The sequence below is a fragment of the Mus musculus genome, chromosome 8, assembly GCF_000001635.26.
Source record: "Mus musculus strain C57BL/6J chromosome 8, GRCm38.p6 C57BL/6J".
NCBI lineage: Eukaryota > Metazoa > Chordata > Mammalia > Rodentia > Muridae > Mus > Mus musculus.
This window is the reverse complement of record NC_000074.6, coordinates 94,413,511-94,441,221: the sequence shown is the minus strand read 5'-3', so window position 1 is coordinate 94,441,221 and position 27,711 is coordinate 94,413,511. Positions and strand designations below refer to the sequence as shown.

Below are 27,711 nucleotides of genomic sequence, written 5' to 3'. Positions count from 1 at the left end.
TGTAAAATTACATGCAAAATATCAACACAGCAGAAGCAGTTACGAGCACAAAGGCCAACGTTGAACAATGTTTCCCCTCATTCTGCTCTCCCTTCTTCCCCTCCCCTGTCTCATCTTTGCCTTTTTCTGCCATCCTCCAGTCACTGTGGGCCACCGTTCCCTTCTTCTCCTCTCTCAAACGTTCCATGTGCCCCTCATGAGCAGGCGATATCCAGCCTTCCTCCCAAATAAAGACTTCCCCAGGCCTTTCAGTATTAAAAAAACAAGTTTGTGAATCACGGACAAGGCGGAGGAGGAGACACAAGTCAGGGGCTTGAGAAATCAAGGAAATCAAACATGGTAGAAGCTGGGGAAAGAATGCAAAAGTCCTGATGAATGCCTATAATCTGATTAATGATAATTAATAATCATAATTAATGCTGTTGTCAGCTTTGGTCAGTGGAGGCTGCAAAGACTCACTGGCCAAAAATAATGACAAGAATAACTATTGGGTGCTCAGCCGTAAATGGGACATTTATATGTGCACTTGGAGGCTTAGGTAGGATTGTGAAAGAAGAGGCAAGAAAGAATATAAGAGTCAGAGGACATATCTAGCAGGAGGTGCTGATGGGGCCCCACCCCTCCCTGAGTTAATGGCAGATGAGGCTGGGGAAGACATTTTAGTTACTGGTAAATGCTGCTGTGTACAAAGCCTCACACAGGCTTCTGTAACTGACCCTAATGAAACTCACTGGGAGACACACAAAGAAGGAAAGACAGGAAGGAAGGGGAGGGGAGGGGGAAGGGGAGAGAGAGATGGGGAAAGAGAAGAAAATTAGGGGCTAATCTCTCTAATGAACATAGGTATAAAAATTTTCAACAAATGCTAGCAAACCAAAGTTCTTAGTACAAAAAGCACATTTGCCATGATCAAGTTGTCTTTACTCAAGGCCGCAGTGGTAATTCAACAAATAAAATCAATAAATTTAATGTACCATAGTCTCAAAAACAAAAATTGCAGGATCATATCAACTGATACAGAAAAAGCCTTTGACAGATCCAACGCCTATCTTTTCGTGATTTAAAAAAAACTATAAAAAATTAGGAATAAAAGGAGCATATCTCAGCATAATGTATCTAGTTATGTATAGTTATATAAATATATAAAACTATATATGACAAACCTACAGCCAACATTATATGACAAATTCAAAATATTTCTGCTAAAATCAGGAACAGGGTAAGAATGTCTACTTTCTCCACTCTTAATCTACATAGTACTAGAAGTCTCAGCTGAAACAACAAGACAAGAGAAAGAAAAAAAAAAGGATGCAAGTAAGAAAGAAAATAACACCAATTTGAATATCATGCAATGAGTCAGTACTGAATGCATCAGAAAGTTCTTAGAACAGATAAATACTGGGCAAAGTGTCAGGATGTAAATGGCACAGAAGTCAGCAGACTTTGTATCCAATAATGAACATGCTGAGAAAGAAATATAAAAAGTACCCCATTCATAATTGCTTTACAAATAAAACTTTAGAATAAATCTAATCGAGACAGTGGGACTAAGACTTCTACATTTATCAATGTAATCTTAAAACACCAAAGAAAGAAATCAAAGATAAAAGGCTATGGAAAGACTTCCTACTGTCATGGATTGGTAGAATTAATACAGGAAAATTGACATATTACAGAGAAGAGTTTATACATTCAATGCAATTCTCATCAAAATTCCACTAACATTCTTCATAGAAATAAAAATAAAATTGTACAATTGTAGAAATACAAAAGATCCCAAAGCAAAGATCTCAAAAGATGCCACAGCAGACCCGAGCGATAGGGACAAACTAGCGGTATCACATTCCTGGTTTAATATATACTATGGAGCCATAGTAACAAAGACGGCATGAGACTGAGACACACACATCAGTGAATAAGACAGAGGATAAACCCACACAACAACACAGTGGCTATCCGATTTTTAACAAATATACATGCCATAAACATATGTTGGAATAAAAACAGAGTCTTGAACAAATGGTGCTGGATATCTACACAGAGAAGAATGAGACTAGGTAGTTATATCTTCCCTTGTGCACACACACACACACACACACACACACACACACCAATTAAAAATGGGTCAAAGACTCTGATGTAAGACGTGAACTCTGAAACCACTAGAGAAAAACTCAAGCCTAACATTTCGAGATACAGGTTTAGGCAAAGCCCTTCCAGAGAGGATTCAGAAAGCATGGGAAACAATTCTAGGAACAGAAAGATGGAATCAGACACAATGTAAAGCCTTGTGTGCAACTTAAGAATCTACAGAGTGAAATAGCCCACTGGCGGAACAGTGGACAAGCTGCCGCACCTGTCCATGGGGCAGCTGATGGACAGCCGGACTAGATAACGCAAACAGCTAAATACTAGACAACCAAACAACACAGTCAGTAAATTGGCTAATGAAATGAGCAGACAGCTCTCACAGACTAAGGTAAAAAGGACCAATGGACATACAAATTTTTTTAAAATTAAAAAAGAAAAAGGTTCAATTCCTTAGCCATCAGGAGGATGCAAGTTGAAATAATAATGAGTTCCATCTCACCCCACTCTGAAAACAACAAATGCCATTGAGGATTCAGGAATAGGAAAGTATACATATTTGTGTGTGTGTGTCTGTGCATGTGTGTGTCTGTGCATGTGTGTACACTCACTGGGACTGTAAATTATTTTAGCCAGCATAGAAATTAATACAGAGGTACTTAAAAATAAAAGTTAAAAATAGAATCACCATATGATACAGCTGCACCAACTCATGTACAGCTGAAGGACTCCAAAACATTACATCCCAGAGACGCTTGCACACTCATGTTTATTATCCATGGTATTGCAGCACCACTCACAATAGCCAAGTTTGTATGATCAGCCTGAGTGTCTGCCAGTAGTAAAGCGGATAAAGAAAATGTGGCATAGACACACACACACACACACACACACAAATGGTATTTTGTTCATCTATAAAGAAAAAGAAAGATGGTGTTTGCAAGAAAATCGACCCAGCTGGAGATCACCAGACAAACTCAGAAAAATAAACATTGAATGTTTTCTTTCATTTGTGGATCCTGGATTTTATATAGATGTACAAAATAATACATTATTTTATAGATACATAAAATACATATATTAATTTTTACATCTAATATATACTGTATGTATGTATATATACATATAATATATATATGGTCAAAGTACAGAATATACTTGCATAAGTAGGTTTTTCTACACACAGAGAATATACAACCATAAAGAGGGCTGAAGACATGGTTCAGTGGAAAAGCGCTCACTAGGTATGCCCAAGGCCCTGTGTTTGATCTCCAGCACCAAAATAATAAATATAGAGAGAAAAATAAAAGATTATTTATTGCATTAAATAAAAAAAAACCTGTCCACACTCTATGCAGTACACTCTCATCATGAGAGAGAGAATACACATGTGTGTGCATGTATATGGTCATGGAAGCACATATGTACGTCTGTATATTTGTATGTGTATGATCTAAAGTCTATTTAGCTGAGGCTGATTGTGTAGGGGAAAACACTGGATACTCTTGTCTGTAAAGTCTGAGAGAGACACTGGAATAAGATACAGAAACCCAATCACACTGCTTGTTCTTGCTTGTCTTCACAGATAGCATCTGAGTGACTGGATTTTTTACTCTATAGATGTATTTGTTACTTAATTAAGTAATTGATTAAAAAAAATGCTGGAGACAGGGTCTCAGTACCTAGGTTCTGAGACCAACTATGTTCCAACTCTCATCGCCTCAACCACCTATATATACTGGGTATATGGCACCACACCTGAGCTTTGGTTTTATTTTAGCATCATACATATTATTTAGTTTAACAAGTGACTTTTTAAAAAACATATCTGAGTTCATTAAAATATGGTAACAAACACATGGAAAAACCTAGTGCTAGAGGGTCTCTGCATATCAGCTTCTTGTAATTACCCTTCAACAAGAGTCATGGGTGAGTCAGTCAGAGGGTGGCCAGTGCCTCTCTGAGTTAGAGTTAGGAGGAGCACCATATGAGGTCATCAGGAAGATCGAGCAATCTGGAGCAATGGGTGTGTCTATGCTATGATTTGAGGCAGTGACAGAGAAAGGGAAGAATCCGAAGTCACAGGTGACCAGAATCACAAAGCCTGCTACCCACATCTCCGAGATCCACAGAATGGAAGACTCAAGGCTCTCCTAAAGAAAAGAATGGGGGTCATGCTGCCTCTACCCACTTTCAGGGACCCAGAAACAGGAGTTTGTTTGTTTTGTTTTTGGGTTGTTTTTTTTTTTTTTTTTTTTTTTGGTTTTTTCGAGACAGAGTTTCTCTGTGTAGCCCTGGTTGTCCTGGAACTCACTCTGTTGATCAGGCTGGCCTCGAACTCCCAAATCCACCTGCCTCTGCCTCCCAAGTGCTAGCATTAAAGGCTATCAACTACACTCACAGAAACATATTTGGTGAAGAGAGACGATGCTTTGCATCCTGAGAACACCTACAAAGAGGTTTTTGCTTGTCTTCTGTAGTAAGGATAGAACCCAGAATCTTCTGAAGCTAGGCAGATCTCTTGCCCTCTCAGCCGTGCCTTCCCCCAACACTTAAGTGTTTGCATCTCTTTTGCCACAATTCTCTGCTGGTGGTAGAGGAGAGATGCTGGGATGATGTATCAGATGTGGTTAAAAAAACAAAAGTTCCATCAAGCGCTGGCAGAAATGGCTTTTTATTTTTTTATTCTCTGCAGTCTGCATCCTCTGAGGATGCTAGTAAAGGGGCCTTCCTCTTTCCGATTGGGACACTTTGGTTGCTGGGATTTTTGTCTTTCAGCTTGTAGTTGCAGTCTCTGCCTCCCCAAGATGGCCGCCTTCCTGAGGTATCTATGTGGATATGCTGATCGCCTCTATTAGTGGGCAGAAGTCTTACTGGGCCCACCCTACAACCTCATCTTAAGTGTCTGCAGTCACCCTGTGTCCAAATAAGGTCACGTTCAGAGGCAGTGGGGATGTCTTCTTTACCCAACACACAGCACAAAATATGGGAGAAGAGAATCTACAGAGTTTTGTTGAACTCTTTCTAGAGGGAAGAGAGAAAGAGAGAGAGAGAGAGAGAGAGAGAGAGAGAGAGAGAGAGAGAGAGAGAGAGAGAGAGCACATAGACATTGACCAGGTACTGCTATCCTCGGGCTGGTCCGGGAACAGGTCTAGGCAGACTTTCCCAACCAAGTGCTTACTAGGCCTAAGCATACTTAGCTTCTGAGATCAGGCCAACCTGTGCTTTCTGGGCAGACCGGACTAAGCAGACTAAGGCACTAAGGCGTTCCCTTAGCTTCGGCATTTGTCCCATCAGGACCCCAGGCTCCTCACACTTGTGGCCGAGGCATTGTTTCTATTTCGTCTCACTCGATTCAGGAGATAAATTTTGAACATAATGTCTGTACTATAGATGGGGAACCAACCTTCCAAGATCTGAAATCGTAACTCATGGTCATGATGCACAGTATTGAGAGCACCCAGAGGTCCTATTCCAAGACAGATGGGCGCTGGTCCTGGAGGCAGGGCAGGCAAGGCATAATTGCTGGTGCTGGTCTGTGGACAGTACACCATGAGGGGCCTTATGAACTTCCAGTCACTCCCGCCCACTCTGTTCTCTGGTGGGAGCTCAGGCCTGGTGCCTTATTTTTGTGGCGCCGGGGACTCAAACCAGGGTCTGCCCTGTCTCTGAGCTACATCCCAGAGGGAACCTGGCAGGTTTCCGGGTTTCCTTTCTTTGCAAGAAAGCGATTCAGGAAGAGAAAGCTGCAGGTATGGCTCAGCTACACCCACCTTTGGTCATTTTCTAGCCTTTTCCCCCAATCATGAAGGTCAATTTTCAAAATACCTTTTCTGTATGAAGCCCCTCCCGCCCTTTTCAGAAGAATCCTGACAATATATACCAATAGTACTGAAGACCCAGAATTCTCCAGGAACCTCCCAGAGCTCCCAGCTCAGCTTTTCTGAGTGGAAAAAAAATGGTTTAAACCCCACGTGGCATTGTGGTAGGCCAGGGACAAAAGGCTGCCCAGGCTTACCCTTGTGACTGGAAAGTTTCAATGATCATTAGAAATACAGGTGATGGACATTCAAGAAACATCGTTCTCTTTTAAAACACAATATTCTGTTTTGTTTTTGTTTTTGTTTTTAAAGATCCCTGTCTTTTTGTACATTCCTTAATATCTAGTATTTGTTCCAACACAATGTTGGTAGCCAGAAGCCACCGACCTGAGGTTGGCAACTCTTAGAGAACGCAGCTTTCCTCTATAGAACAGCAAGTTGCTACGGTTCAGCCAAATTCTATCTGTCTAATAAAAGGTGGGGTTTTGTTTGTTTGTTTGTTTGTTTTGTTGTTTTGGCTGAAAATTCAGAATTATATGTAGCAAACAGGGCGGCTTCTGGATTATTATTAAAGCAAAGGCATTGAAAAGAAAAAAAAAAAAACAAGAAGAAAGTATGGTTGGGGGTGGGGGATGACAAGTGTGGCAGGCACCAGGAGAGGGGGCGCACAGACATACAAAGTTTTTTCCCAAACTGAGCCACTCCCTCCAATTTCTGTGGTCCCCAAATTACAGTGTCCGACTGCATTTTGCTAAGCCACCAGTACCCCAACCCACCCGGGCCCCTCAGTCCGTTTGTCTATCCACCTAGCCCCTGACACCCCCTCCTCTCTCTAGGCACAGATCTCCCTCCGCGCCCCGGCTTGGGCAGGTAACTCACCAGTTCAGCTCCCTCTCCACCGCGCTCTGTGGAAACTGAAAGTGGCCACTGAGCGGGCGCTGTTCGCTAGTTCATAGACTCTACTGCCGCTGCCGAGAAATCACGTGGATTCAAAGTGCCAGCCCCAGGGCGCGCGAGTAGCGTGCCCGGAACCCGCCGCGGCTTGGAGATCGCAGCGGGACATGCCTCTCTGACTACTGAGACTGGGTAAGGTGGGCATCTGCCAGGAAGTGGGTGGGGCCAGAGCGCAGCAGGACCCGCACAACCCTTCTTTCTACACTTCCCAGAGACGATGTAGGATGAAGGCAGGAGGAGCCACTGAGCAAAACTTCGTGGAGTTGGGTCCAGGGTCCAGTGGCGACAGCGGCTCATCACCTGAGACCTGACCTGGACAAGCGCGGCCTCCAGGTGTGTCTCTGCTGGTCCCTGGGTGCAAGGGTTGCCTAGGCTACAGAAGAAAGCTTGGTGCAGGGATAAGGGATGGAAAGAGGTGGGCGGTAAGAAAAGGACTACAGGGCCAGCGTCAGCCCTGGAAAGTTCCTGTCTCTGTTCCAAGTTCTACAACCTGCCCTGCCTCTTGTCTTTGTCCCAGAACAGGAGGCCAGGCTCCTCCTGAGGATGGTTTCTGTGACATCCCACAGTGAAGCAACTTTCCCAGAATGCTCTGGGGGAGGAATGGGGAGACAGTGCATTAGCACTGTAGGGCAGGGTCATCAGCACACCCATGACCCCCAAACCTCAGGCTCAAGTCCTCCTCTTAAGTGCTGGCTACATCACCTTAGGCCAGTGGTTCTCAGCCTTCCTAATGCTGGGACCCTTTAATACTGCAGCCTCACGCTGTGCTGACCCCCAACCATAACATTATTCTCGTTGCTACTTCATAGCTGTAATTTTGCTACTGTTACGAATCATAATGAAATCATTTGACTTGGCAGAGGTTGGGTCCCCCAGATTGAGAAACACTGCCCTAGACAAAAGTCTTGACTCTGAGTTTCAGTTCTGTCATCTGTCCTGAGGACCAGAGAAGGAGCACCTTCCAATTCCTTCAGAAGAAGTTAGAGCAGATGTGCTGTGTGCCCAAAACTCTTAAGAAATCCTTCTACGTTAGTCCCCTTCTTTGGATCTCAAATTCCTGTGACCTTCTAACCTCCTCCCTCCCGGGACCGAGCCGGAAATCTAGAAAGTTCTTGACAGGCAAGAGTGTGTGTGGGGGGGAGTCATTATTATTTTGACTGATTACTTATGTGTGACTCTTAGCTTTCCCAACCTTACCTGGCTCGCCTCTTACAAATAGATGCCTTGTTTTTAGCCAGCCTCCGTTTCCTATTGTCACATGGTGGAGTCCCAGCCTGTGGTACATGGTGGGCTGTCATCTGTTAGTGTGAGAAGAGTTACAGCCCAACAGTAAGGCTCACCCCATATTCTCCCAACCATTATGTGTTGCTGGACCTACATCCTTCCCTGCTGACAGAGGGCTTTCAGTGGACACAGACAAGTAGCCACCACCCAGAAAGACAAGCACGGGCCATATTTAGATGTACTTAAACCCACACAGCCCCATGAAGGATCCAGGCAGAGGTTAACATCTCATTAGATGTCTCATCCAGAGATGTCAAGGTCACACAATAATGGCAATGAGAAACACCGGATCGGAAACCCAGTTCCATGCCTGTTGTGGAAACAGGCCTGCCAATAAGGGTTCTGAGAGAACCATTTCCCCAGAGTTACCCTGTGTTCGGTCTGTGTTATGAAGGTATCCTATGAGCTCAGATGCTGCCATCTTCATGAGACTAGGACATTAGACCCTCTCCTGAGTTTCTGGCCACTCCTCCCAGTCACTTGTGTGCAATTCTGCCCTAATTGCATGAGGCCTCTAGACAGGGCAAGAGTATATAGGCTGGGGAGAACTAGAGGGGAAGGCTCCACCTATACAGCTCTGGGGAAGCCATCAAGCCATCGTCCATGCTGGGTGGAGACTTTCCAGTGTAGCTGCTTTGGGGTCACTGTGCTCTGTAAGTAAGAAAGTACAATAAACTCACTGGTTCCCCGGGGAGAACTGTGGTGAAACGGACTTTTGGGTTGTAATTAGGAGGGGAAGATAGATGCTGTTCACATCTCCCCAGGGAAAGACTTTTCATAGCAGCTCAACCAATGGCTTGAAAACCATGAATACCAGGTTCCCTTGGCTAAAGTACATAGGGTTCTTCTTTGGTGGCTTGCATGATTATCCACTTTGGAGAGCTGGGTCCCTGTGTGTGAGAACTGGCCCAAAGTGCCAGAAGATTGAAGAAGGGTGAACAGACGGAGACCTGGACAGAGTACACTTCACTGGGAACTTACTGCAAGTGTTACAGCTCTGAAGAAAAAGCCTTCCCCAATGGAACAGCTCTGCTCTGAGGGGGAACATTTCCCCAGTGCAACTGTTGCTGCTCTTAAGGCTAAGATATTCCTTGGCAGTTAGGTTTGTGTAACAAACCTCATGCAAGAGGGTATCTGCTATTGCTCAGGTAAGCAGCAACAATACAGGGAACTGAACAGGAGACCTCTTTGTGTGTGTATGTGTGTGTGTGTGTGTGTGTGTGTGTGTGTGTCCACAGGAGATTTCCAAGGCATGGATTGGTGAGATTTCAAGTCAAGCTCAGGGATTGGTGGGATTTCAAGACAAGCTCAGGGATTGGTGGGATTTCAAGATCAGGGATTGGCGGGTTTTGATAGGTTTTCAAACCTGGAAGTGGGCTCGAACCTTTAACCTTACACTTACAGATGGAAATATTAGGTGACTGTAAGACAAGTGGATCCCCACACCCCAAGGAGGTAGAAAGGGTCCTTCATTTGGGAAAAAAAGTCCCCTTTACCTAAGGCCTAATAAACCAGCAGCCTACAGACCAGCAGCCTACGGACCAGAGATGAGAAGATGTACTGCTCAGAGCCCTGGCTGGGGGAAGCACTGTTTGCTGTCTGGAAAGAGCAGAGCCATAGCCTCCAGGCAATGGATTCTAATCAGGTTTGCCAGCATCTGACCTGGGCCAAGGTTGTCCTGGTCCTTAGAGGTTAACCCAATGCACAGCTTCTGGAATGGGGGAGGGGGGCAAAGGAATGGGGGGTGGGCGACACAGAGGAGTAGGTTTCAGAGAGGGTCTGTCTGTTCTGTTCGAACAAGCCTCTGCTCTCTGGGTTGCCATAGATCCTGTTATATGCTCTCTGGGAACCTGTAAGTGCCCCACCCCCCAACAGACCTAGAGACCTGCTCCAAAATGACAGACAAGGATACTGGGGGTGGGGGCAGTACACCTGTTTTCTATTATTGCTAAGGATGCCTTCCAAGGTCCAAGCTAGGGTATGGGGGCTGCAAGAGGACACTCTAAAGGGCTTCTCAGAATGTCCTTAGTGATGTAAGAGTTTCTGGGCATGACATAGGGGTTACCTGGGTGGCAAGCTCTCCTGCCTATGCTCTGTAGCATTAAGGGAAAGCCTTGGGATTTAGGGGCTCCTTAAGGGAGAGATCCACTGTAGCTTCTAGCCAATGTCGCTACCCTAGAGACCATTACAGAGCCTGAAATTCCTGTTGGACATCTGGGGCTGACAAACACTTTTTTTTTTAGATTTATTTTTATTTATGTATGAGTGCTTTGCCTGTTTGTATGTATGCTAAGTGCATGTCTGGTGCCCTCAGGGACAGAAGATGGCATTGGATCTCCTGGAAACTGGAGTTAGGTACAGTTATGAACCACCACGAAGGTGCTTAGAGCCAAACCTGGGTCCTCTGCAAGAGCAACAAGTGCTGTTAACTGCTGAGCCATCTCTCCAGCCCCTAAGCATTTTTTTTTCCAGGAACCTTTCAAGAACCCTCCCCACGCCCCTGGCTGCATCTAGTATCAGACTCATGCTCTGAGATCCAAGGGCAGAAGAGAACAGGGATAAGGGGAGCTCAGACCATGAAAAGGGAGCGGAGAGGGCTTGGAACTTGCTGCCTAGTCCAGCTTAATTGGTGAGATCCAGGCCAATGAGAGTCCTGGTCTCAGATGCAGTAGACAGTGAACAAGTGAGTTTATACTCTGGTCTCTACAAGCAGGCACAAAGACACATACACACCTGCACACACATGAACACAAAGATTCACAAATGCACGCACACATGCATTTGTTTGTTTGTTTGTTTGTTTGTTTGTTTGTTTGTTTTTTCAAGTCAGGGTTTCTCTATATAGCCCTGATCATCCTGGAACTCATTCCGTAAACCAGATTGGCCTCGAACTCAAAGATCTGCCTGTCTCTGCCTCCTAAGTGCTGGGATTAAAGGCATGTGCCGCCACCACCCGGCTGTACATGCATTTTTAAAAAGGTGACTTTACTTGTCTCACAGTACACATACATAATAGCCTGTTGTGGAGGCTGGAAAGTCTTATGGCATCATAAGTATGGCCTCAGAAAAGATATCATACTGCTTCAACTCCCAGTAAAGACAGGCAAGGGGGCACAGGTGGAGAGGGGGGAAGACAAGGGGTGGTCCGGCTTTATCACAGTCTGCTTTGGGAGTCACTAATCCACTCCTGATTGATCAGGAGCTCACGACCCTGAGAATCAGCTGAAAATTTATAAAAATAAAAAAAAATGCAGAAACCCCTCTTGCTTCTCAAAGGCTCTGTTTCTTAATACCGTGTGCGTTCTGAGGGCTGTGAGGACAAACCATCCCACGGGGCCGGTGTACTGGCCCATGCCTGAAGAAACCCATCCAGGACTGGAGCTGGAGCCGAGGGGTGGGGAGGTCGAGGAGGCTGGAAATCTGCGGAGGGGACCTTCCCTTTGACATTAAAGTTGAACTGGCTTGCCTATTCAGAGACTCTATATTTCTCTTCTGTGAGACTCTCCCATCCATTTCACTTCCTGCTTCCCTCACCCTGCAGTGTGGGGACCACATGGGACAGTGGATGAGTCAGATGCTCCCATTTGGACTCAGGCAGGAAGCTGGTCGGGGGGTGGGGGGGTGATGGGAGCTTTGAGGGTGGGGAACAAAGGGTTGTCAACACTCATACTTGGATGATGAGGGAGAGACCAGGACTGGTCCCAGGACTCTTGCCTGACCATGGTGTGGCTGTGGGGGTGGTTGTGCCCAGGAACCTAGAGATGCTATGTAGGCTTCTGCAGAGAGATCAGCACAATGAAAAGGATAAGGTTAGTGAAAGAAAAGATGACTGTGTCGCCAAGTCAGGGAGGGAGTGAATGTTTCCGGACCCCACACGTGCCACCGTTGGCTCTAGCCCCTTTTCTTATACGGCTACTTAGTTCGTTCCTGCTCAGCCTTTCAAATGTGGCTTAAGTAGCCCCTCTACCACTGGCCACCAAAAGATGCAGGTGTGCAGTGAAATGTGGGTTCCACGCTGATTGTGTCATCTTCCTTGGTATGATAGCCCAGTGTCCATCAAAGGAACTCAGAGCCAGCGATTGGGCGCTTCACCAAACCCTAGAAATCTCGTCCTGAGATCGATAGGAGTGGGATCCCTCTCCCAAGCTCCTGGCCTGCGTGCCCCAGTTCACACAGCCCTGTGCCCACAACCTTTAGCTGCTAGCCAGGTTAAACTTCCTTTCCCCTTATTGAAGTCCAGCAGGGACACTTGGAATTCCTCCTCGAGCAAATGAGGCCTCCCCAGCACCTTGGGCCTACACTCACCCTGATAGCTCTTACTCATCCCACAGAGGTTTAAATAGATTTTGTCCTCCACCCAATACTCTGAACCAGTTCCCTGTCGCTGTTCTCGGGTGTGTGTTCTTTGCCCAGGCACTCACTGCCACTCACGGTCCTGCCTGCCTGCACCCATCTGCTTGGCTAAGCTTCCCTTTCTCCAGCCAGGGTACTCAGGCCTGGCTTGGTCAGGAAGAGGGAAGAAGCAGACACCAGGCAGTGGCAGCTGGTGCCCAAAGTGGTTGTTTCAGGGCCTCTGGTATGAAGTGGAAATTTAAGGGTTCTTTGAAAACTCAGTAGTGTCAGATGATGTTTTGCTGGGGCAAACACATGAAGGGGTGTTTTCCTGAAGCAGACTCGGGTGAAAGGATGTTCCGTAAAAGCAAACATGTGAAAGTACCCCACCATGTGATAGGATGAAGGATTCGATGCTGACAGGGATGCATTGGTCTGCCTTTCTCTCCATAGAGAGAAACGCACCAAAAAACTTCTGATGGAATGCGGCAGGTCCTTGCTGCTTCCACAAACTCGGGCCAATTGGCAGAATGATGTCAGCTGAGACAGACTCATGGGGAGTTTTGTTAAGTCAGACTCACGTTGTGATGCAAGACACCTGGTGAGGCAAGACCCATAGAGGACACGTGATGTTTGGAGGGCGTGTAAATAGGACTCAACAGCCGATGAGAGGAGCTTGCTAATAGAGCTAGCTCTTCAACACATTTTGGTCTCGGGTCTTTGATGATCTTTGCTTTGTTGAGAGAGGCACCGCAGAGAACTTCTACTGGTGTTCCTGTTGATCTTTGTCCCTCCTGCTGACTTATGCCAATTCAACTGAAGCCTGGCTGTCTCTGCTAGGTCTTGCCACCACTGCTGATTCGTGTTTGCTATCCCGATCTACCGAACTGGACTGCTGGTATATTCTTGAATCTCGCTGCCACTGCTGATCAGTAAACTGAACTGTTGATTTCCTGATAATGCAGATGGGATTTGCTCCAAAGAACCATTGCTAAACAGGTCCAGTTCCCCTGTACCCTAATACCCTTTCTTTCCCTCTGGTGGGTGATGGGCTGGAAGTGAGGTTAAAGCTTGTAAGAACCATCATGAAAAGCAGGTTTTTAAAAAAATTAAAGTTACACTGGCACAAGTGTGGATAGGTGAATGTCACTCCATGCCTTCTGGCACTCGCTCAAAGACCCTGAACCTCCTCACACCGAGGGCTGACGGTCTATCCTTTCCTTCCTTGTTTTCAGTCTGTGAGGTTGTGTTGGGCTCACACACATTGACAGGGCAACTGATGCCTTCTGGCCAAGGTGACTCCTTGTCCTTGGTAGAAGGCCCCTAACCCTCTGCTTGGACCCCAACAGCCTGCTTGGGTGTTGGCAAAAACTGGTAACAGTGACCAGTAAACAAAAACCACTAGGGTGGTCGCTGCAACTCTTACAACTTCAGGAAGGCTACGATTGGGGTCTTTGGGGAATCTCCCCAGGAACTGCACAGTTCCTGGGAAAGTTCCTCTCTGATCTCCATGTTTCAAACTTTTTTTTTTTTATCTTGGGAAATACCTCATTACATCAAAAGAAACCTCAGATTAAGGAAATACTTGTCCTTTTAAAATCCAGTGGTGTAAGACTCACCGAAAGGCAAGCCCCCTCATTTGGGGAGAAGTCCTTGAAATCGCACCATGCATAGCCACAGATGGTCTTTACATCCCTGACTAAAGTCAATTAATTACCTTACCCAGATGAAGAGGCACCCAAGAAGGGAAAAACTCTCTCTCCACATTTCCTGACTGTTATAGCTGCAATCTACCAATGCATAGGACCTCTTAAAATGGGACCCTCTGAGGATGCTGCATTTCCCTAGTCAGGGGAGCCTAAGAATGCCCTGTTCCAGATCTTACAGCCCATAAAACAGAAAACAAAAGTCATATATCCTCCCACCCCCTTAGGGTCCCTCTGAGAAACGGCCCCATAAGCCCTCGGCCCCACCAGCCCCTCTCCCTGCACTCTGTAGGACTCTACCACTCCCATAGAGACCTTATGGGTGTCCAGCCTCTCAGAAGGCTTCCACCCCCAAATCATCATAAAAAATAGATGTCAAGCCATTCAAATGCTCTGTTGATAACTGGGGCAGACAAGACAATTTTGAGGCAAGAAGAGAACTCACACAATTGGCAACTGATCCCTGAGCCTCAGTGTCTAGGAATAGGGGGCTGCTCCCCTGCACTTATCACTAAGCAGGCCTATGGATGGAAAGACCCTGATAGAGCTACCAGTCTAGTACACCCTCTAATAGCCAATATCACTGCCAAACAATCTTCTGGGGAGAGATAACTTAGACGCCCTGGAAGTGGTGCTTGCTAGCCAACCAGAAAGGAATTGCATCAGGATAGATGATTGTACCCATAAGGAAACATTTTACCCCCCCCAAAGCCTTATTCACTCTCCTCCAAATCACTCCCAATTTTAAGGGCTACTGCTAAAAATTAATAGTCCCCATCTTGACTGGCTTTCTAACCAGCCTGTCTGAATTGAACAGTGGCCTCTATCAAGGGAGAAACTTGAAGTCCTCACAAAACTAATAAAAAAGCAGCTCCTGCTCCGACATATTTGACCTTCCCGAAGTTCATGGAACACCCCTGTGTTCGATATAAAAAAGAGTTCAGGGGATGGTGACTATTACCAGATATAAGGGCAACTGATAAAAACCACGTGAATCTGGGGTTCTCCTCCAAGGGGGCTGCCCCATGTTTCAGCCACGCCTGCCAAGGTCCCTCTAGTGACAATAGACTCCAGAGGCTGTTCTTTCTCTATTCTTCTGCTTTGCATTTTCAGTACCCCCCTCTCCCATTAACAACTCTGGGCTAGCCTCATAATATGAATGGACAGTTCTTCATCAGGGACTAGCTAACAGTCCCATCCTCTGCCATGAAGCCATGGACACTCCATTGAAACCTTACTTAGACCAGTGGTAAATATTGAGTCTCCCCATACTGTTCTGGTGTGGAAAGATTCTTCCACCTTCCCTCAACCCACTTAAGGATCAATTAACACCTTCCCTGGTCCTCCCTAGAATTTAAAGTGGCTCCTCGAAAAATACAGCTTATTCCACCCATTGAATTCTTGGGAATGGAAATTTCCCTCACCTCAATATGCCCCCTTAAACCCACACTGTTCTTCCCCCCAAAACTCTCACCTCCCTCCAAAGTTTTTAGGGAAACCTTAACTGGCTTTGACCCTGGGCTCTCCCTTCCCACAAGCAATTTCCAGCCTCTCTTTGACTTTTTAAAAGGAAATAGAAGCCCCTCCTCCCCGTGAACACTCCTCTCTGAGACAACCAGGTTCTAAATTTTGTCAATATGACCCTAAAAGACAAGGCACTTGCTAGATATGACCTGACAATGCCCGTATAGTTTCTTATCTTCAATTTTTGCCCCACACTTATGGGAGCCCCATATCAGCCCCAGGGAGTGCCGGAATGGCTCCACACACCAGTAGGCGGTGCACCTAGAATTATAAGTGAGATAGATACACTCACTATTATAATTAGAAATGTCAAGGATAGCACCCTGCAAATCTTAGGAGAATAGATCCCTGTCACCCGCTTCTCTCTCTCTGATATTCAATGGCTACTCAGAAATCTCTCCTGCTTTACTAGTAGCCTAATAGAATTCCCATTACAAAGAATCTTGATAACCTGGGAAGCAGATAAGCAGTGTATAAGCAGCATAAACACTGTCTGAGAAAAGATTAAAGAGCCCGTTGACTTCGGGCTTCTGCCCTCTCTCTGTTGTGGTGGCTGTTCCCTCCTCCCCACCCCCCAAATCTTTGCAAAGGAACCAATCACCATAGCCCCCTCAATATTTACTGAAAAGAGGAGCTGCAGCAATAATATATTGCTCCCTAAGAAAGAGCTCCCCATTATTTGATTCAGAGGGCTGCCCCATTACTCCCCCCAATATAAGGAACTATATACTACCTATCTAGCCCACAGAGAAGTCAGTGGGCTCTTTAATCTTTTCTCAGACAGTGTAAATGCTGTTAATAAGCTTCCCAGGTTTTCAAGAGCCTTTGCCAAACTAGACACCAACCCACTATTCCCTCTGTTCATCTGTGTGTCTATTCTCTTACAGGGCCACTTCCTTCTACCTCCAGCATGTCAGGTCTCACAATCCCTTGCTAGGTCTGATATCTGAAGGAATGCCCTCACTTATCGGAGTGTTCACAGCCTCTGTTGAGCAAGCAGATTAATTCCATTCACACACACACACACACACACAAATAAAAAGGAGCTTCGTATCCATTTCCCCCACATCTCTCTTGCTCAACTTCAGAGGATAATAAAAACATGCTCCTCTTGTGCATCCCTCATTATCACCCAGCTTTACAAACTATGGGCACTAACCCCGAGGTCTCCAATGCAATGCCCTCTGGCAAGTTGGTATCACCCACATTCCTCAATTCAGCTGCCCCAACATATGACTTTGTTTCTGCTGACACATGCTTACATTTCATATGGGCCAAAACAGGTGAAAACTCAAAAGGTGAATTCTCCATGTGCTCTTCACCTTTGCCATCAACAGATAAAATCTGATAATAGCCCTACCTTTACCAGCTCCCAATTCAAAACCTTTTGCTCAAAATGGGAATAGCTCAGCATCCTGATCCCTACCCCAAAGGCCTAGAATATCAGATATTAGAAAGAACACATCAAACCCCAAAGCCCAACATACAATACAGAAAGCAGATGCCTACCCTCCTAATGTACAATTAATGATGGCTCTGACTACCCTAAATATATTTAATACTTGCAAGAGCTCCAAACACTCTCCTATCTCCCTTCATTGGCACTCACCCAACTTCCCCCATGCAGTGCGATGGTAATATCCTTAGACAGGGTTTGGAGGGACCAAACCCCCTCCTTACAACTGGTTTTGTTTGTGCCTTTCCACAGGACCAGTCAAGGTCTATTTGGGTTCCAGGCAGAAATGTCTGACACCACCCCACGGACCAAGATGGCCCACCTCTCGCTGACAGATCAAGGACCGGGGAAGCAGAGGAGGCAGAATCACCAACAGAACAAGATGTCTTGAAAGGACACTCATGACCTAGTGGCAGACACCCAGGCCACATGACCTCCACAGGCTTCCCTTTCCTCTATTCTTATGGCTGTTTTTGTTATTATTAATTTTAACTCTGCCCAGCCTCTTCCCAACCCTCCCAATATCCACCGCTGGAGAGTCTTAACTAGGGAGACTTATGACAGACACAACACAGTCATAGGAACCCTGGACTGCCCACTTGAAGGATGCTGGACCAAAATTGAGATTCCTCTACACATCAATTCCACTCCCAGCCCTTTCCTCTTCTTTCCTTACAACACAGGTGAAGGCCTCCATATATGGAGGTTGCAGATATTTGGAGACACCAAATCGAATCCCCCCCAGTCATGGTGGCACCATGTTCGCCAACCTTAACACTCATTTTTAGCTTGTCATCAGTGACCCCTGGGACGATTGATGACAAATGGAAATTGTAGGTAAGCTACCTACCCTAACAGTTCTGCCATACTCCATAGCCAACTTACACATTTCTTGCCAGCTTATCCCTGCCTCCAAGTTGGTCTTTACCCACATTAACATTATTCAACAGAAGGCTCAAACTCAAGAAGAGATCCAAGCCACCCTCTGCTGGCTACAATAGAATACAATAGAATTCCTTGAATTCCTCCGCATGCAAATAAGGCATCCCCAGCACCCTGGCCCAGCCAATGGTGTACACTCATCCTGAAGACCCCTACTCACCCCCATGCAAAGGTTAAACACCTTGTGTCTCCCCTAATAAATTGAACCAGTTCTCTGAAGCTGTTTCCTGTGTGTGTTCTTTGCCTGCACGCACCCACCCGCCTGCCTGAGCTTCCCTCCTTCCAGTCTGCTCTGGTTGCATAACAGGCCTGGGTATCCCACAGGAGAACTGGACCTGGGGCAGCAGATGACATCTCAGGTATACAATAGAATTCAATAGATCCTAGGGGATCTCTGCTGCTTTGGTAGTACCCCAGGATGTTGCTGTGACAAGTCTGCCACTGTGACATTCTGCTTACCCAGTCTCTGAACTGCTCACAACCCCTAGCGCATTGCCTTTGCTACTCTGCATCCTGATTGGAGTATATGCCTTATTCCTGAGGACACTTAGAGATGTGTTATATAGGTCTTGGCCTCTTGGTGTCTCTCACAGCTTCTCTCCTGAATCAAGGGCCTCGGGTGGTGCACACGCACTATGTGAGCTGGGAAGGCAGTTGCTAGAGGAAGGGTTGATGTTGACAGATTCTTCAGAGGGTGGCCTTGATCTAACTTTGGGGGAGGAGCCTTGGGGGTTGCCAGGGCAATACCAGAAGGGCACCTACCAGAGGGGCCATGCCATAGATTTGTTCAGCTTGCGACAGGATGGATAAGATGTGTTCCTTCCATGTTCTATTCCCTTATTCCCCTTCCCAAGAAGTGCATTCCCAGATCCTGGACAGTGCATTTTCTGGCAGCAGGAATCAGGGAACCAAGAAGACAGTCCCCATCTCTTTGGCCCCACTCTGAGCCCCAATCAAGAGATCCAGCCTTCCAGTGTTCCTGTTCTACCGTGAGTTGCAGGTAACACCTTCAATCCAGCTCCATTGGCCTTGATTCCAAAAGTCTCAGCTCTGCAGGACGTCCACTAGCAGGTGATCTGGAAAACCAAAATTCAGGAAGCTCTGCAGGAGACAGAGGCAGGCTGTTTCTGAAACACCGGAAGAGAGCTTCCTAGTAGCTACCAAACACTTTAGAATGGTTATCTAGTTGACGCAGTCTAAAGTTACCAGAGAGAACTCTCAATCAGGAATGGCTTAGATCAGAATAGCCTGTGGGCATATCTCTTCAGAGGTGGGGGGATGCCTTGATTGTTGAATGATGCAAGTTGGTACAGCACAGTGTATATAGCACCATTTCCTGGGCTATATAAGATGGTTTCTTAAGCATGAGCCTGAGTTACTCAGTAAGCAACATCCCTCCATGATTTCTGCCTCAAGCTTCTGCCCTGACTCCCCTCAGTGATGGACTGTGACCTATCAGCTGAAGGAAACCTTTTCCTTTGGTCTGAGTGTTCTATCACAGCAAGAGACCAAACAGCTATCTATCTGACTGTCTGCCCAAGAGATATGTCGAGGGATGTTTCCTTACAAGTGATGATCTCGGGATTGATGGTGTCGAAGAGATCCAGGCCTTTGTTGTTCATGGGGGTTGTCAAGGCCCCCTCCAGCCCAATGCAGAAGAGGGAACCATGTCAGCTCTTCTTAGAGAACAGGACCAAGCCCCAGGCCCAGGTTGGAACACTGGGGAACACCAGTGGGAAATGTTGAGATTGATGGTGTTCTGTGAGCCACTCTGCTACAGGTGTCAGTCCCTAGTGCTCACTCCACAGAATATCCTCCCTGTCTATCTGTTCATCATTGGTGCTAGTCATTTGCTTGTTTAGGCTTGTTTATAGTATCAGAGACTGAACCTGGCCCTCGCACAATCTAGCCAAACACTCTACCACTGCAATCTGTCTGTTTCTATGTCTATGTCTGTCTGTAGCTCTGTCTTTGTGTGTGTGTGTGTCTCTGTCTCTCTTTTCTCTCTCCTCTCTGCTCTCTCTCTCTCCTCTCTCCTCTGCCTCTGCCTTTGCCTCCGCCTCTGTTTCTCTGTCTCTGTCTCTCTTTCTTTGAGACTAAGTCTAACTAAGTTGCCCAGCCAATGCCTGAGCTTGCTCTGTAACTCAGAGGTTTGCTCTTGCAATCCTCCTGCCTCAGCCTTCCAAAAAGATGTCATTACAGGCCTGCACCATCATACCCAGTTTCCCTATAGCTTTAGCATCCTGGTATTGACAGGGGTAAATTGAGGCTGAGAGAGACCAAGACACACAGTCAGGTTAGGTCTAGTTTTTCTTCTCTGTATCTGCCAAAGTCATGTGGATAAACAGATGTTCAAAACGATGCTGCAGCCTACCAAATATCCCCATGCAGAAGGGAACAGAGTTTCTCACAGGCCCTTGTTCAAAGTGCCCTCTGTACATCCCTGTGTGATACTACCATTGGAGTGGCTGCATATAGACAGAGCTCCTACAATGTCAGTGTCCACAAAGAATCTGGGGATCAGTAAGTCTGATGGTCTCATTTTATAGGAGGGGAAACTGAGGCTTGCCCTAGGCTCCCACTACTTGGCAGCTTCCCAGATGTCAGGGCTCTCTCTGACACATATTCAGACAGAGAGATAGAGAGACAGTCTTATTTTTATTTTATGTATCTGTTTGTTTGTTTATTGAGACAGGGTCTCTCTACATAGCTCTGGCTGTCCTGGAATCCACTATATAGACCATGCTGACCTTAAATCCACAGAGATCCACCTGTCTCTGCCTTCAAGTGCTGGGTTTAAAGGTGTGGACCATTATGCCTTGTGAGGTCCATGTCCTTAAAGTGGGTTTGGCCAACAGTGAGGTGGCAGAGGCAATGGTCCTAATGTGAGCCAGAACCAGGGTTGTGTGCACCTGATCATCACACATTGCCACCTGGGAAGAGACTGAAGACACTCAACCAGCTTGAGAGCCAGAGGCACTTCAGGCTCCTGCTTGGGAGGGAGCTCTGCAGTGAACAGTTGAGACATGGAGGCAAGGTTAAGCCAGACAGTCACCCCATCCTTTCCTGGAGCCCACACTTAGAAGACATAACCTCAGGAATACCGATTGTGGAGATCACCAACCAACGGGAAACTCTGGATGAACTTGGAGCTGCTCTGCCAATCAAGAGGCCCATGGTGAGTGCTCCTCAGATCACAGAAGCGACCCATGAGACAGACAGATGGCCACAGAGCCTCAGCCAGCACTTGTTCATGAGCCCATAAGAATGTGCATCTGAACCCAGGCCCTCTGCTCCTTCACAGAGGTCCCTTCTCAGCTAAGGTTGTTAGCCCGTTCAAGAAGGGAAGCTGGTGCCTGGAAGAGGTGTCTATCCAGTATCCCCTTGTTGGGAGCCGCCCTCACATTCTCCGTTACAAGATGGCGCTGACATCCTGTGTTCTAAGTGGTAAACAAATAATCTGCGCATGTGCCAAGGGTAGTTCTCCACCCCATGTGCTCTGCCTTCCCCGTGACGACAACTTGGCCGATGGGCTGCAGCCAATCAGGGAGTAATACGTCCTAGGCGGAGAATAATTCTCCTTAAAAAGGGACGGGGTCTCGCCATTCGCTCTCTTGCACTCTTGCTTTTGCTCTTGCACTCTTACGCTCTTGCGCTCTGGCTCCTAAAGATGTAAGCAATAGAGCTCTTGCTCTCTTGCACACTTGCTCCTGAAGATGTAAGCAATAAAGTTTTGCCGCAGAAGATTCTGGTTTGCTGCGTCTTTCCTGGCCGGTCGCGAACGCGTGTAAGATCCCCTAGCTTCTCATTTCCCCACAAACAATCTTTCTTTTGGCAGAGAGTAGGAGAAAAGTTAGACAAGAGACTTGGAGGGTCCTATTGCCTGATTTCCTTTAAAGCTTCTCTCTTCTTTGACCGAGAGGCAGAGAAAAGATAAAGGCTAGGATTGGAGTGGTTCCGTGATGGAGCACCTGTTGAGGCCACACAGTACCTGATTCCACAATGTGGGTAAGAGGGGATTGAAAAGGCAAAACTGAAGAAAGTTCCCCCGCGTCTGTGGGGACTTTCAACCCTGTTCCCTGTCAACACACCCAACTGTTTCTTCCTGTTTCAATGGCCAGGACCTTCCTGAGTCACTTCCATCCTCCACCTCCAAAGCCAAGGTCCCCCAGGGAGCTGAGATGTCCTCTGCTGGTAGCTGGAGGTGTTTCACACTCTGGAGACCCCGGACCCTGGAGAGCTGTGTCTCCAGGACTGTTCCCATGGTCTGGAGTGCCAGCATTAGGAACAAGGAGTGAATCAGGAATGCACATTCTTGGGTCATACATAATAGCTATGAGCCAGACACTCTGAGGATGGGCCTGCATCCCCAGAAATCTGTGCTCTGCCAGCCTCTCTGAGTTATGCTCAGAACATGTCAATGCTTGAGACCCAGGTACCAAATGGCCTTCAAATAGACTTAATGTTGACTTAAAGTTACCTAAGTATGTTCACTGGCCATAGTTTTAAAATCTAAAGCTCTGGGGAAAATTTAAAAGGTACAGTTTTTCGCATGAATGGCCATTTACTCTCTCTCTGACCCCTAGGCTATGTGCTTCATGAAGTCAGGATTCATATGGCCTGAGCCACAGTAAGAATTCATGGTGTTAAAAGAAAGGGGTTAGTGTGTCGAGAACACACAATTTATTGACTCAAGGACAAATGTAAACTGAGACCCTGAAAAAAAAAATCTCCTGTTGTTCCATGCTTCCAGAGCCGTCTCTAGTCAGGAAAGGGATACGCCCACAATCTCGCTAAGACTACTCCCACCAGGACTCAGTTTAACGTCCCCTCGATCTAGCCAGACTACACCAGTACCAGCTATGTAGCTGGCTCCACCCAAACAGCCTTCTGTGTGTCAACTTCCTCCTTTGCCCTCTGAGCCTACTGACACAGTCTCAGCCTACCCTCAGCTCCATCTGCAAGTCTCACTCCAAATACCCACACTGGGATATCTCTCGCCACCAAGACGTTAACCTGCGGTCCCTGAGGATCTAACGAGTACAGCTTGCTGGAAGTGTTCTCACCCAACATCCTGAGTGATACCAGTTCCTGAAGGCCACTAATGTGCACAGCCAAGTCCATAAACAGGAGGGAACCTCCGGGAACAGAGAGAGAGAAAGAGACTGGGGAAGTCAGGGGAGGAGGATGAAGTGTGACATCTGGGGAGACAATGGCTTGATAGGTGCCAACTGTGGTCTTTGCTTGGCCAAACTTTGGTCAAGTTCCTAAGAACCATTGCCTACACTATCAGGCAACCCTCCCCTATCTGACCAGGGCGACTCATCCTCCACTTGATCTTATGAGGGTGATATCTAACCACACTGGCCACCTTCAGCAAAGACCCTGTTGGGTCAGTTCTAGCAGGCTCTTCCCCAACTCCCTGCCCTTACCCTTGGGTATCAATTCCCACTTGGCCAAGCCTTATTTGGAGTTAAGCCTAGTAGCTGTCTACTACCCAGTTCCTTAAAGACACTGCAGTGGACCCTGTCCTTACAGACATTCCCCCTACCCCCCCCCCACGCTCTTGCATCCCCCCATTCCTCCCCCCCTCCGTCCCCCCCTCCACTAACAAGCATCACTGATTTTTTTCCTATAAAGTACTGGGAATTTCTCAGGTTCTTAAAAACACAATAAAGTTATGAAAGCAGAACAAGACAAAAGCCTGGGAACTTTTCAAAAGTCTGAAGGTCACATGCTCCATGGTCTGGAGATCAGTGGGAAAAAAAAAGAATGACGTTCCGATGAAGTCTGGAGTCACTAAGAGCTCAGCAGTGGTGATCTACAACCAACACAGCTTGTTTATGGAAAGATTAATACTGTACATTGGGTATGGAACATTTTGTCATGTCTTTGTAACTTTTATTCAAATCTAAAGTTATTAGAAAAAATTAATGAGTTGGGGCTAGCAAGATGGATCAGTGTGTATGTGAATTTCTCACCAAGCCTGACCACTGGACTTCAGTCCCTGGGACGCCCAGGGTAGAAAAAGAATTAGCTCTAAAAGTTGTTCTCTGACGTCCAGATATAGGCCATGGTGGACTGATGTGTGTGTGTGTGTCTGTGCACCCATACACGCTAACTGATTAAACTTTCCTTACATTCTTATTTACTTCATGTGTGTCCCCCACCTGCATGCTATGTGCATGTGTACAGATCAGAGGACGACTTACAGAAACTGACTTTCTCCTTCCACCATGCGGGTCACAGGAATTGAACTGAGTTATCTCTTTGGCCTGATAAAAATATTTTAAAGAAATTGCAGATACCTTTAAGCCCAGCACTTGGGAGGTAGAGGCAGATGGTTCTCTGTGAATACAAGGTCAACTTGGTCTACAGTGCAAGTTTCAGGATAGCCAGTGCTGCACAGAGAAACCCTATCTCTAAAAAACCCAATCACCATCACCACCACCACCATCACCACCACCATCACCATCATCATCATCACCACCACCACCACCATCATCATCATCGATAAAATGTAAAAATAAGGAGTTGGTTTGTTGTTGTTTTTAAGAAATGGGATTCCCCCAAAGGAATCCCATTCTAGACTTCATAGAGAGGTGTGGGTGTGGCCCCAGGTCTTGGTTTGTTTGTTTGTTTTTTCGAGACAGGGTTTCTATGGATAGCCCTGGCTGTCCTGGAACTCACTTTGTAGACCAGGCTGGCCTCGAACTCAGAAATACGCCTTCCTCTGCCTCCTGAGTGCTGGGAGGGACAGGTTTTCATTACTTTTGCCTTTAGGATTTTGTGGGGGTGTGTGGGAGGGTGCGGGTATTGTTTTGATTTGGGGGAATTTTTTTTTCAGTCAGGACTCCACTGTGTAGCTCAGGGTTACTTTTCTCTTAGCTCACAATCCTCCTGCTTGGCCTCCTAACACTGAGATTACAGGCATAGCCATCATGCCTCCTATCTTTAGAGTTTAGCGTATTAAAAACTATTAAGGAGACCTTGAAGAACACTGGAGACCAGACTGACCCTCGGTTTCTTGTTTACAACTATACTAGCTTCCAAGCTCCTGTTTCTAAGTGGATGAAACCCAGCCACTCAGAGGGAGTTTGGTACCTAGGATGGTCTTGCTTCATGTGGCTACTGACACAGGCGATGTCAGTGTGTGCTTGATCCTAAGTGCCACCCCAGACCTTACATGGGATTCTCATGACAAGCCCAGCACATATTCACTCTATGCTTCTTTCCTAAAACCTACAATGTGGGGGAACTGGAGATCTATGGTAGATGTGGACAGAGGCAGATGGTCTTAGACAGTGTAAGGGACCTGTCTCAGTGTTCCACTTAGAGGGACATTAGCAAGGCTGAGGCATCCTGTGGGCCTTCTCCTGGCTCACATCCCACGAGTTTGATGATCAGGAGCCACGGATAGGAAACAGTGAACCCCAGCAGAGGGAATGAAAAGAACAGGTAGACCCCGACAGCCGCTGGTACCCCAAAGCCTTGCACCCATCTCACCTCTTCAAAGGTGATTTTGCCCATCCGTCTGTGGGAAGAGAAATTCCATCAGTCCAGGAGAACTGACCACAACACCCTTGTTCTGGCAGGAGATTGTAGGCCTCCTCAGGCAGTAGACAGTGACCCAGCCTGGGCTGGTAAGGAAGTCACTGAACAGATGCTGAGAGACAGGAGTCATGTGACCGGGACAGCAGCCATCAGAGGGGATCAGGCTGACTGCAGTCCTGTGTGAGCAAGAAGCAGTTTGGAGTAGCTCAGGCTCTGGGCTGTAACCCTACACTAACTTAACAGTGACACAGCAAGAAGTTAGGACTTGGGCTGAAGAGATGGCTCAGCAGTTAAGAGTACAGGCTGCTCTTCCAGAGGACCCTGGCTTGATTGCTAGCATCCACATGGTGGTTCACAGTAGTCTGCAATTCCCGTGTCAAGGGATCTGAACTCCATGGGCACCAGGCATACATACGTTGCACATACAAACATGCAAGCAAAAACATTTATATGCATAAAATAAATAGACACCAAAAAAGTAAAAAGAAGTTAAGAGCCTTGACCCCTCAAGACTTCAGTTTTGTCATCTGTATGGGGGACAGCAAAAACAGTTGCTTTTCTGCTCACCTCCAGGGGTATGGAAGGGACACATTCACTTAGCTTTGTGGGCATCACTTTCCCGGCCTGTGAAATGGGGGTGACAACAGTGAGAATAAATGAGATCTCCCACATGCAGAGTCAAGAACTGGTCCTGCTCTATGGTGACCCAGCAGAGGTGTAATGAATAGAGGGATTTTTTTTTCTTTTTTTTTAGCCGTGCATGATGTTGCACAGCCTTTACATCCTTTAATCTCTGGAGGTAGAGGTAGGCAGATCTCTGCATTCAAGGCTATTCTGGTCTACAGATCGAGTTCCAGGACAGCCAGGGCTACAGAAACAAATGCATGCACATGTACATGCATGCACACATGCACAGGCACATGGGAGAGGGAGGAGGGGGAGGGGAGGGAGAGGGACAGAGAAGCAGAGAGAGACAGTACACAGGCACATGAGAGAGGGGGGGAGGGGGAGAAGGAGGGGAAGGGGAGGGAGGGAAGGGAGGGAGAGATAGAGACAGTGCACAGGCACATGAGAGAGACAGAGACAGACAGATTTTGGTTTTTTTTTTTTATTAATTAATTATTTATTTATTTGGTTTTTTGGAGACAGGGTTTCTCTGTATAGTTCTGGCTGTCCTGTCACTTTGTAGACCAGGCTGGCCTCGAACTCAGAAATCCGCCTGCCTCTATCTCCTAAGTGTTGTATTAAAGGCGTGCACCACCACACCCAGCTCAGAGACAGATTTTGACAGCCAGCTGTTGCTTCTAATGATATTTGTGGGGACATTACTAACTTCAACTATGACCAGAAGCTGGATTCAGCAGAAAGCCCAGCACACATGGTGTCTGGCAGCAAAACTCAACATCTATTAGGGAATCCCCAAACAAAAACGCACAATTGTAACCAAAGACTATGTGAAAGGAGAGAGAGACCAGGCTAGAGCACCAGAGTCTTAGGCGGGGAATCTGACACAGACTGGGAGTTGGGGGAGACCTACCCTGTAGATGGAAAAGAATCAGATGGGGAAGAGGCTGGGGGAAGACTTTGGGTGGAGAGAACAGAGTGAGCCACCCTGTGAGCGGGGCCACAGAAGGAATGTAGGTGGCAGGTCAGCTGCAGGACTGGATCAGTAGCCTCTCAACTGCACCGCTCAGCCAATGAGTGCTTTAGAAATGAAGAAATACACAGTGTTAGGTTCTGGAGAGCAGCTGAGAGGTGAAACTGTATGCAGCAAGCCTCTGTGACCCTGGAGAGGATGTGGCACCGAGGTGCAAAAGAGTTTTGATGTTCTCAGAAACCAGTGAGATATACAGCTGAAAGTAAGACATTTTCTGTTCGTGGAAAGAAGACCGAAAACTACCCTCGCTAAAGGAAACCACAAGGAGGTTTGGGGTGGTGTGTGTGTGTGTGTTTGGGGGTGTGTATAGATGAAAGACCCAAGTATGATGGTGTACACTTACAATCCCAGCTGAAGCGAGATCACAGCTTGGTGAGCAGCCTGGGCTATGGA

General features: G+C 46.8%; 1 protein-coding gene and 1 long non-coding RNA gene across 5 annotated transcripts in view; one reads left to right on the top strand and one right to left on the bottom strand.

Moving 5' to 3' along the window:
* The window catches only part of Nlrc5 (NLR family, CARD domain containing 5), a 92,938-nt gene extending 86,051 nt beyond the window's left edge, over nt 1–6,887 (bottom strand). For 3 of the 4 annotated variants that reach the window (XM_006531162.3, XM_006531165.3, XM_011248428.2), the window contains exon 1: nt 6,789–6,887. The gene's annotated coding sequence lies outside the window, so the exon portion shown is untranslated. The remainder of the gene's footprint in view (nt 1–6,788) is intronic. The other variant, XM_006531163.3, reaches the window with a different exon arrangement.
* Nucleotides 6,119–8,095, top strand: 9330175E14Rik (RIKEN cDNA 9330175E14 gene). Its single transcript, NR_015514.2, has 3 exons — nt 6,119–6,386; nt 6,746–6,995; nt 7,076–8,095. It is a non-coding gene; the product is annotated as an RIKEN cDNA 9330175E14 gene (long non-coding RNA).
* The last annotated feature ends 19,616 nt before the right edge of the window (nt 8,096–27,711 follow it).